Raw genomic sequence first — 7357 nt, forward strand, 5'->3', positions numbered from 1 at the left:
TGTGTCTGTGCATCGTGCATCCGTCTGTCATCTGGCCTCTCCTCCTGCTGTCTGTGATACATGGAGCTGTGCGTGCCAACCCCGACACGGTCTAGCCCGCGCCTGGCTCGCCCTCTCCCGCGCGTCCTGTTCCCTCGGCCCCCTTTCTCCGTCGTTCACTCTGGCACTCCCAGAGCAGAAGACCTAACCTTCGGTTAGGATGATGTGTGTGTAAGTGAAACTCGACTCCCCTTTTAACACGTCCCCTGCACCCAATACGGGTTCTGTTTTAGAGTTCACCGGAAGAGAATGTATGTGAGTGTCTAAGGGGCGAGCATCTGTGTTGTCCCTCCCTGTGCGAGCGCTTCCGAGGTTGATGTGGCTGGCGGAGGTTTAAAAGCTCGGTTTCTTGCTTCTAGCGCTGGGTCATCTCAATTCTCTCTCTGCCCTGGAACCCCACCTGGTGGACAGTCGTAGCACTACAGATCCAGGGGGAAGCGATTCTGGCTCCCCCTCTCCTGACTCCATTAGCAGGGGAAGGTTGGTTCTAAAGGGCCTGCTTGTAGGCTCCTAAGTGGCTCCACTCCTGCCTCGGTGCCCTCAGATTGCCACTTCAAGCAGCTTGGGACCCAGACACACGGAGTCCTCGTCGGGACCGTTGTGACCCCAGACGTAGAGAGCTGGGGCACATCCTCACAACAGGGAGGACAACTCTGGACAGGGAACACAGGAGCTGTGAGACCAAAACCACAATGTTCCCCATGCGGGGAGGGGATTCGGGTGAGGACTGGAGGGGGGTGGATTATTGAGGCCCTGCTGCTTTGAAGAGCCCTAGGGATCTAGCCTGACCCCTAGACACAGCACTCCCAGAAGATGGCAAAATGGGCAGTCACCCTGGGGAACCCACCTGCAGAAACATCAACCTCTGAAAGGATGGACACATGGCCTTATAGAGATGCAAATAAATGCACAGGCAAATACTGAGTGTGCACACACACAGAGACACAGACACAGACACTTAGAGAATCATTGTCAACAAATTCACACAACACCTGCCTCCAACCTCAAGAGACGATAGGAGGTGTCTGCTCTGCAAAGATCACAGCCTCAGAAGTCTCCAGGAACCTACCGTCTTCCCCTCCCCCTCTTCTGCTTCACTGTTGGCTTTGGAGCACTTCCATCCTCATCTCCTGTTCAGGTGGGAGTTGGGAGGGGCCCGGGGGAGTCATTCTGAGTCTTTATTGTCCAGCCACCAAGTGGGGTCCTGGGGAATGCCCAGAGGGACAGCATGGCTACATAGCAATAGTCGCTGGATTTCCTAATTGGAACCATCTCTCTATTCAAATCACAGAGTACTTAAGAAAAAAGAAAGAAAAGAAAAGCCACAGTATTGTAATTCTCTATGTTGCCAGAGGTGCTGGGGACAGTAGGAATCCTGGGGCTGTGGAGCAGCCTCAGAAAGTGGGACTAGGACAGAGAAAGGTCAGCAGTCATCTTCAACAGATTCCAACTGAGGACATGCCTTCATCTGCTTCACGTGTACCTCTGACCCTGGGCCTAGAGCAAGCCCTGATCCAGGCCTCAGTCTGACCCAAAACCCTGACCTAAAACAGACCCCCAAGCTTAATCCCAGCTTGACCCTTTATCCTGGTCATGGAGTCACAGGTCAGGACCCTGTCCCTGACCCCAGACTGAACCCCAATCCTCTCAAGCATCATCCAACCCTGCATTTGGCAAGAGGAGTATGGCTGGCCCCTTGTAGACTCCCCAATGATGGGACGCAGCTCAGCCCGGAGGCTCTGGGAGTGAGACCCAGGTGTAGGATAGAATATTTCCCTCCCACCCCCGCCCCACCTACAACCCTTTTCCATGAGGCTTCAGCTATTGCCTGAAGTGCTCTGAAGCCTGGGTTCACAGCTTGCCTCCCACGTCTCTGTAGCCTTCTGGGCACCTTGAAATCAGAACAGACTGGGAGATCAATCACGCTGGTTCAAGTGGAGCTTTGCCTGGATGAACTTTGCAATGCTTGGCACAGGGGCTGAGAGAACACAGGGCAGACATCAGACAGTCTTGGACTATGTAGCCAGTCGGGCAAGGCACAGCTTCTGCGCCCTCCTCCTAGGCTCAGGAAACACCCATCTATGGGGCAGGTCAGCTCCTCACAGAGGCACAGTGCTCCCCAGGAGTATCCAGCCTTTCTATGCCCAAAGAAATAACGACATTGCACTTTCCAAATCCTTTACATGTGTGCAGCCCTGTAGGGCCAACATCTCTTCCACAGCTACTATTTATTTCATTTCCACTCAGCTCTGTGAGAAAACACTATTTTTAGATATTAGATTTACATATAGCTTTTTGTACTGAAGAGAAAGCTGAGCCCCGGCCCTCCCCATCTCCATCGCATTCTCCTTGCCCCTCTCCCGCCGTCAAGCACACAGCCCCCTGAGATGCGAGATCCTGTCCCACATGGCAGCGGCCCCTTTGTTTAACATCCATGCTTCTGACAACGGAGGGAGTTGTTAGTTTTACACCCAATTTTGCATAGTTTTGGCCCTGAATTTTTTAAATTGATGCTGATTTATTGCAGTAATTTCTTTTCCCTAAAACTACCTCTGCTTCCTCCAACTGGAGCCAAATGGAAAGAGGCAAAAAAAAAAAAAAAAAAGAAGCCCATGATAAAAGGGTGGCCATTGTCCAGAGTGGAGACCAGGAGGCTGTGGGTAGGAAGCAGGCTACTGTTCAAGGGTCAAAGAGAGGCTGCAGGGTTTTGCCAGCTTCCCATCGGGTCCACGGTAGTCTAGCCTGAGAAATAAAGCTGCCCTCTCCTGCCTTGCTGGCACCGAGGCATCCTTGGAAGTCAGCTCTTTGCTCCTCCTCATCCTCCCCAGGGCCTCAGGCTGGTCCCCATTTCATTCTGAGGCCTCTCCATAGACGCATGGCAGAAGCAGGCCTCCTTGCCTGAAAAAATCTCAAGTCCCGAGGGGAAGTGACATTCTGTTTCTGAGGGGTGAAGAGAGGTTGCCTTGGGCCACCAGGCCCTACTCAGACATGAGTATTGCTTTCTAGAACTGGAGCAGAAAGTGCCACCCCAGCACATTAGCAGCACCCCTTTGGCCCTGGGCCCCAGCCGTGGCCCCAGATATTCATCCCAAGGACAGCTAACCCTTCTGCCCCTCTACGTCCTCCCTCTGGATCGGGCATCACTGGGCCGGCCATGCCTCTCGGGCGCCCAGCCTTCAAGGACAGCTTAGAGGGCAGTCCCAGACTGTGCTGGTGATTCTGTGAGGGGCTGGGTCCCTTGCTGTCCGGGCCGGGCGGGGCTGCAGACGTAACCCAGCTCGATTTGGAAATCACCACAGTGCCGTGGGTGCTGCCTTCCTAGAGCCCCCAGGGGCTAAGCTTCCCTTCACTCCCCAGCCCTCCACCCCCCAACTTGGGCTCTGGACTGTTTAGAACATTTATGGGCCCCTTCAAAACCACTACCTGCCAGAGTCCCAGCCGGGGCCCCCACCTCTTTGGAGCCACCATCCTGCTGCCTGTGGTGCTTCCAAAGCAGAGCTAGATTCTGGGTTCTAATTATTTATTTCCTAAAGGTTTCCTCTTCTTCTTTGTCCCTCAGTGTGACTTGCTCCCACATTACCCCCAGTACCCTCTCATCATTAGCTCTTTAGACTCTTGTTTTTGTTTTCTTTTATCGACAACCCCCCAAGTGTCTCTACCTGGCAGGGGCCAGATGCAGACACAGCCTGGCGCCTCACTGCCAGCTGCTCTGAGGCCCATGGCTGGAGGAGGGAGCCCCTCACCCACCCCCTTGCAGCGCTGGGAAGCAGACAGGCAGCCCTTAGGAGAGAACTTTGCTGCTTCCTCCTTTGCCTGAATGTGGAACAAGCCTCACCCCATACCTCATCTCAGAAATCGCAGCTTCGGACACTTGCCCCAGAAAGAATTTTTTCAGAGAAATGGAAATATCCCCATCTTCCTCTGTCAAAGTCCCCACAGCCAGTCCCCTTCCTCCTCCCCATACCCAACCCAAACCAAAGCAACCAAAAAAGGGACTTGCCAATGGAAGGAGCGAGGTAGGGATGAGGAATGCAGCTGGCAGTGTCCAGGTCGGCACTGCCTGGAAAAGAGTAGCCTGCTGGTGGCGATGGGACGCTGGCCGGCAGTGTCCCAAGCTGGCTGTGGCTGGCAGGGACAGTGCTGCAGCGATGGCGTTCCCTCAGGCCCTGGGAGCCAAGAGCCCTTTATAGCCTGAAACCTGCCCTGGCACCGCCCACTGGGCGGTTGCAACCAGGCCTGCAACTAGGGGAGTCGCTAGGAGCTGGAAGGGCATGCGCCCCAGGACCCCAGGGCCAGGCCCCATGCACAAGAATCTGGGATTCAACCTCCTCCCATGCCAGGCAACTCCATGTCCTGGTATGTGCATGAGAGTCGTGTGCGTGTGTGTGAGTGTGTCTGTGTGTGTCTGTCCACGCACGCGTGCGCTCGTGCTTAAACTTCCATTCAAAGACCTCAGATCTCTTTCCCTCATCCTCTTTCTCTGGCGGTAACAGTTTTTGAAAGGATGGGGAGAGCAGTGTGTTTCTGCTCAGTTTATCAGATTACACTCAGTGACAAAGGACTGAAGTGCATTTTCTTGAAGGCTTGACAATTGGAGATCCAGGAGGAAAAAAGAAAGGCATGACAGAGAACCCAAGGCTTTTGTGGAGGGTAAAGCACCGATGTCAAAGGCGAGGATGTGGTCGGGTGGCTCTAAGTGATTTTGCCTTCATGCTGTTGGTGTTAAAAACTGTTCCCCCCACCCACCACCTCAGCTGCAAAAATCCCACGGATCCTAGAAATTGCAAGATTGTTGATTTTTAAAAGGAACACTGTTCATTTTCACATGGGCTGAGCCAGGCAAGCTGGAGCACAGCTTCCTCCCTCAGGGCTGCCCTTCCCAGCCCGCCATGCCAGGGGAGGGCTGGGAAGCCTGCTCAGAGGAGTCGCTCATAGAGGTACAGTGCCCTCTGCCCTCCCCCCATCTGGGCCTGTGCAGCCAGCTTCTCTCCCCGGGCCTGGCTGGGACAAGGATAGGGTGGGCTTTTCTTGCCAAAGTTCTGCCCTGCACCTGAACTCAGAGGATTGCTAGATGGAGCTGGATGAACTGTCAAGGCAGTTTGGGGCCTGAAGCAAAGTACATGGGGTCATTGGACTGCTTTCCCAAAGGTCTCCATTCTTTGGGGCTGGAAGGGAGAGAGCAGCAACCCAGTCGCCAGCCTCAGACACAGCCGAAGGAGCCAGGAAGAATATCCCCTCATCCAGAGAAAGTGCCCAGAACAAGTCCACCCCTACCAGCCTTCCCATTCCCAGCTGGCTCAGGCCCAGAAGCCGCCCAGCAGGCTGGCCGGCCAGCTGACTGGCGGCCTCGCTCAGAAAGCTCAGAGAGCAGAGCTCACCCGAGAAGCTAGCTGGCAGAGCTCCCCAACCCTGAGTCCAAATCCCTTCCTCTTGCGTGAGGCTGTGGCTCCTGTGGGCTCTCTCTGGAGGAGGAGCTGGAGGAGACGCAGAGCAGGGAGGCTGTGTGGCCGCCCACCTGAAGTCCACCCGCATTTCTTCTCACACCTGTACCCCACCATCCACCCCAGCTCCGAGCTAAAGTGGTCCCAGATGCCACGGCTCTCCTCAGATTCTTCCCCAGACACTGATGAGAGGAGGCGCTCCCAGCAAGACACCCTGGGGTCCGTCGTCCTGAAGTCCGGGGCTGTTCTAGCCTGTGCTTGCTCTCCCACCAGGATTTCACCTTCCTGACCACCCTGAGGTACCAGAAAGTTCGTGGGAGGACTTGGGCCCCTCCTACACAGTCTTTCCATCAGCATGCCCACCAGAACTCTAGGCTTCCTCTTCAAACCAAGCTTTAGTGCCAACCCCCTGGTCTCCCATCCCACACCTAGACTGCCTCCTGAAATCCCTTCTGTGTGGGAAATCTGGAGCTCCTCTCTCTCTCTTTTAGTTTTCCCTCCTCTGGTTTCTTTCCTTCCTTCCGCCCTGCTTTTCCAAATCCATTCACTCCTCATACTTGCAGCAGATAGGCAGAGCGGCCTGTAACTCGGAATAGTGACTGGAATCCATGAGACCTGGGTGCTGAGCCCGCTCCACCGCTCATTCCCGTGAGCGCTGGTCCTCTGAGCCTCGGATATGTCTCCAGTGTGGCGACTGGATTAGAAGGGAACGAGGGTGGAGGCAGGGGTCCTGTTAGAAGACCCCTGATAGGAGCAGTAACAGTGGGAGCAGTAGTGATGGCCGTAACACAGCAGTGAAGGCCACCACTGAGCCCTGTGTGCCTGGTGCGTTTCAAAGCACTGCACATACATTATCTCATTCAATCCTCACAGCAACCCCAGGAGGTAGATACTATAGTCCCACTTCATAGAGGAAGAATCTGAGGCACCAAATGTTTTGACAACTTACCCAAATGAATCCTGCTGCACTTTGGGGGTTGGATTTAATCTCCTCTAGAACTCAAGCCCAGGGGGTCTGCATTAGCCGGGGCTCTTAGCCAGCATACTAAGGACTAAACCAAGCTGGCTGCAGTGAGGATGGAGAAAAGTGGGATCCTCTGTCCCTGGGATTCTCCAGGAAAGAATACTGGAGTGGGTTGCCATGCCCTCCTCCAGGGGATCTTCCCTATCCGGGGATCGAACCCAGGTCTCCTGCACGGCAGGCAGACTCTTTACCATCTGAGCCACCAGGGAGTCCAGACGTATTTTCAGTTCAGTTCAGTTCAGTCGCTCAGTCGTGTTAGAAGTGTCCAATTAAAATGTTGACATATTTGGCAACTGATTAGGTGGGGAGAAAGGCGGGTGTTTAGGATTTCAGGTGGGGTAGCTGTGTGCATGGCAGAAGTACCTGCTGAGCTGGAAGCTCAGGGAACAAGATGATGAGTTTGGTTTTGCCCTGAAGTCCCAAGGTGACTAGCGGATATTCAAATGGAGTTTTCTGGTGGGCTCTTAGAGATGATTTAAACGTCATCTGCGTTCCGATGATAATGGAAGGCGTGGGAGTGGAAGAGCCTACACGGGAAGAGAAACGGGCCTAGGATAGAGCCCCAAGGACACCAACATTCAAGGCACAAGCAGACAAAAAGGGGTCTGAGAAAGAAGGGCCTCTCTTCTTTGCCCCAAACTCACATCCTAGTGTTGACCTCACCCGAGACTGATTATCTGATGTGTTTGTTCCCTCTCAGCACTTAGAAGCTTAGGGTAATCAAGGTACTCAGGTTAGTAATTTCGCCCCCAAATAACTTAGGGACACACCCATACTGCATAGAGCTTCCTGACCTATGGTCATTGGTAGGATTCTGAATCTAGCTGCTGAGTTACTGTTGACATCTTGTATA

At 54.0% G+C, this 7357-nt stretch overlaps 1 non-coding gene across 1 annotated transcript; it reads right to left on the reverse strand.

Annotated features, from left to right (window-relative positions):
* Nucleotides 1-6641: 6641 nt before the first annotated feature.
* TRNAG-GCC (transfer RNA glycine (anticodon GCC)) lies at nucleotides 6642-6713 on the reverse strand. Its single transcript has one exon. It is a non-coding gene; the product is annotated as a tRNA-Gly (tRNA).
* Nucleotides 6714-7357: the final 644 nt, after the last annotated feature.

Source organism: Ovis canadensis, chromosome 3, assembly GCF_042477335.2.
Source record: "Ovis canadensis isolate MfBH-ARS-UI-01 breed Bighorn chromosome 3, ARS-UI_OviCan_v2, whole genome shotgun sequence".
Taxonomy (NCBI): Eukaryota; Metazoa; Chordata; class Mammalia; order Artiodactyla; family Bovidae; genus Ovis; species Ovis canadensis.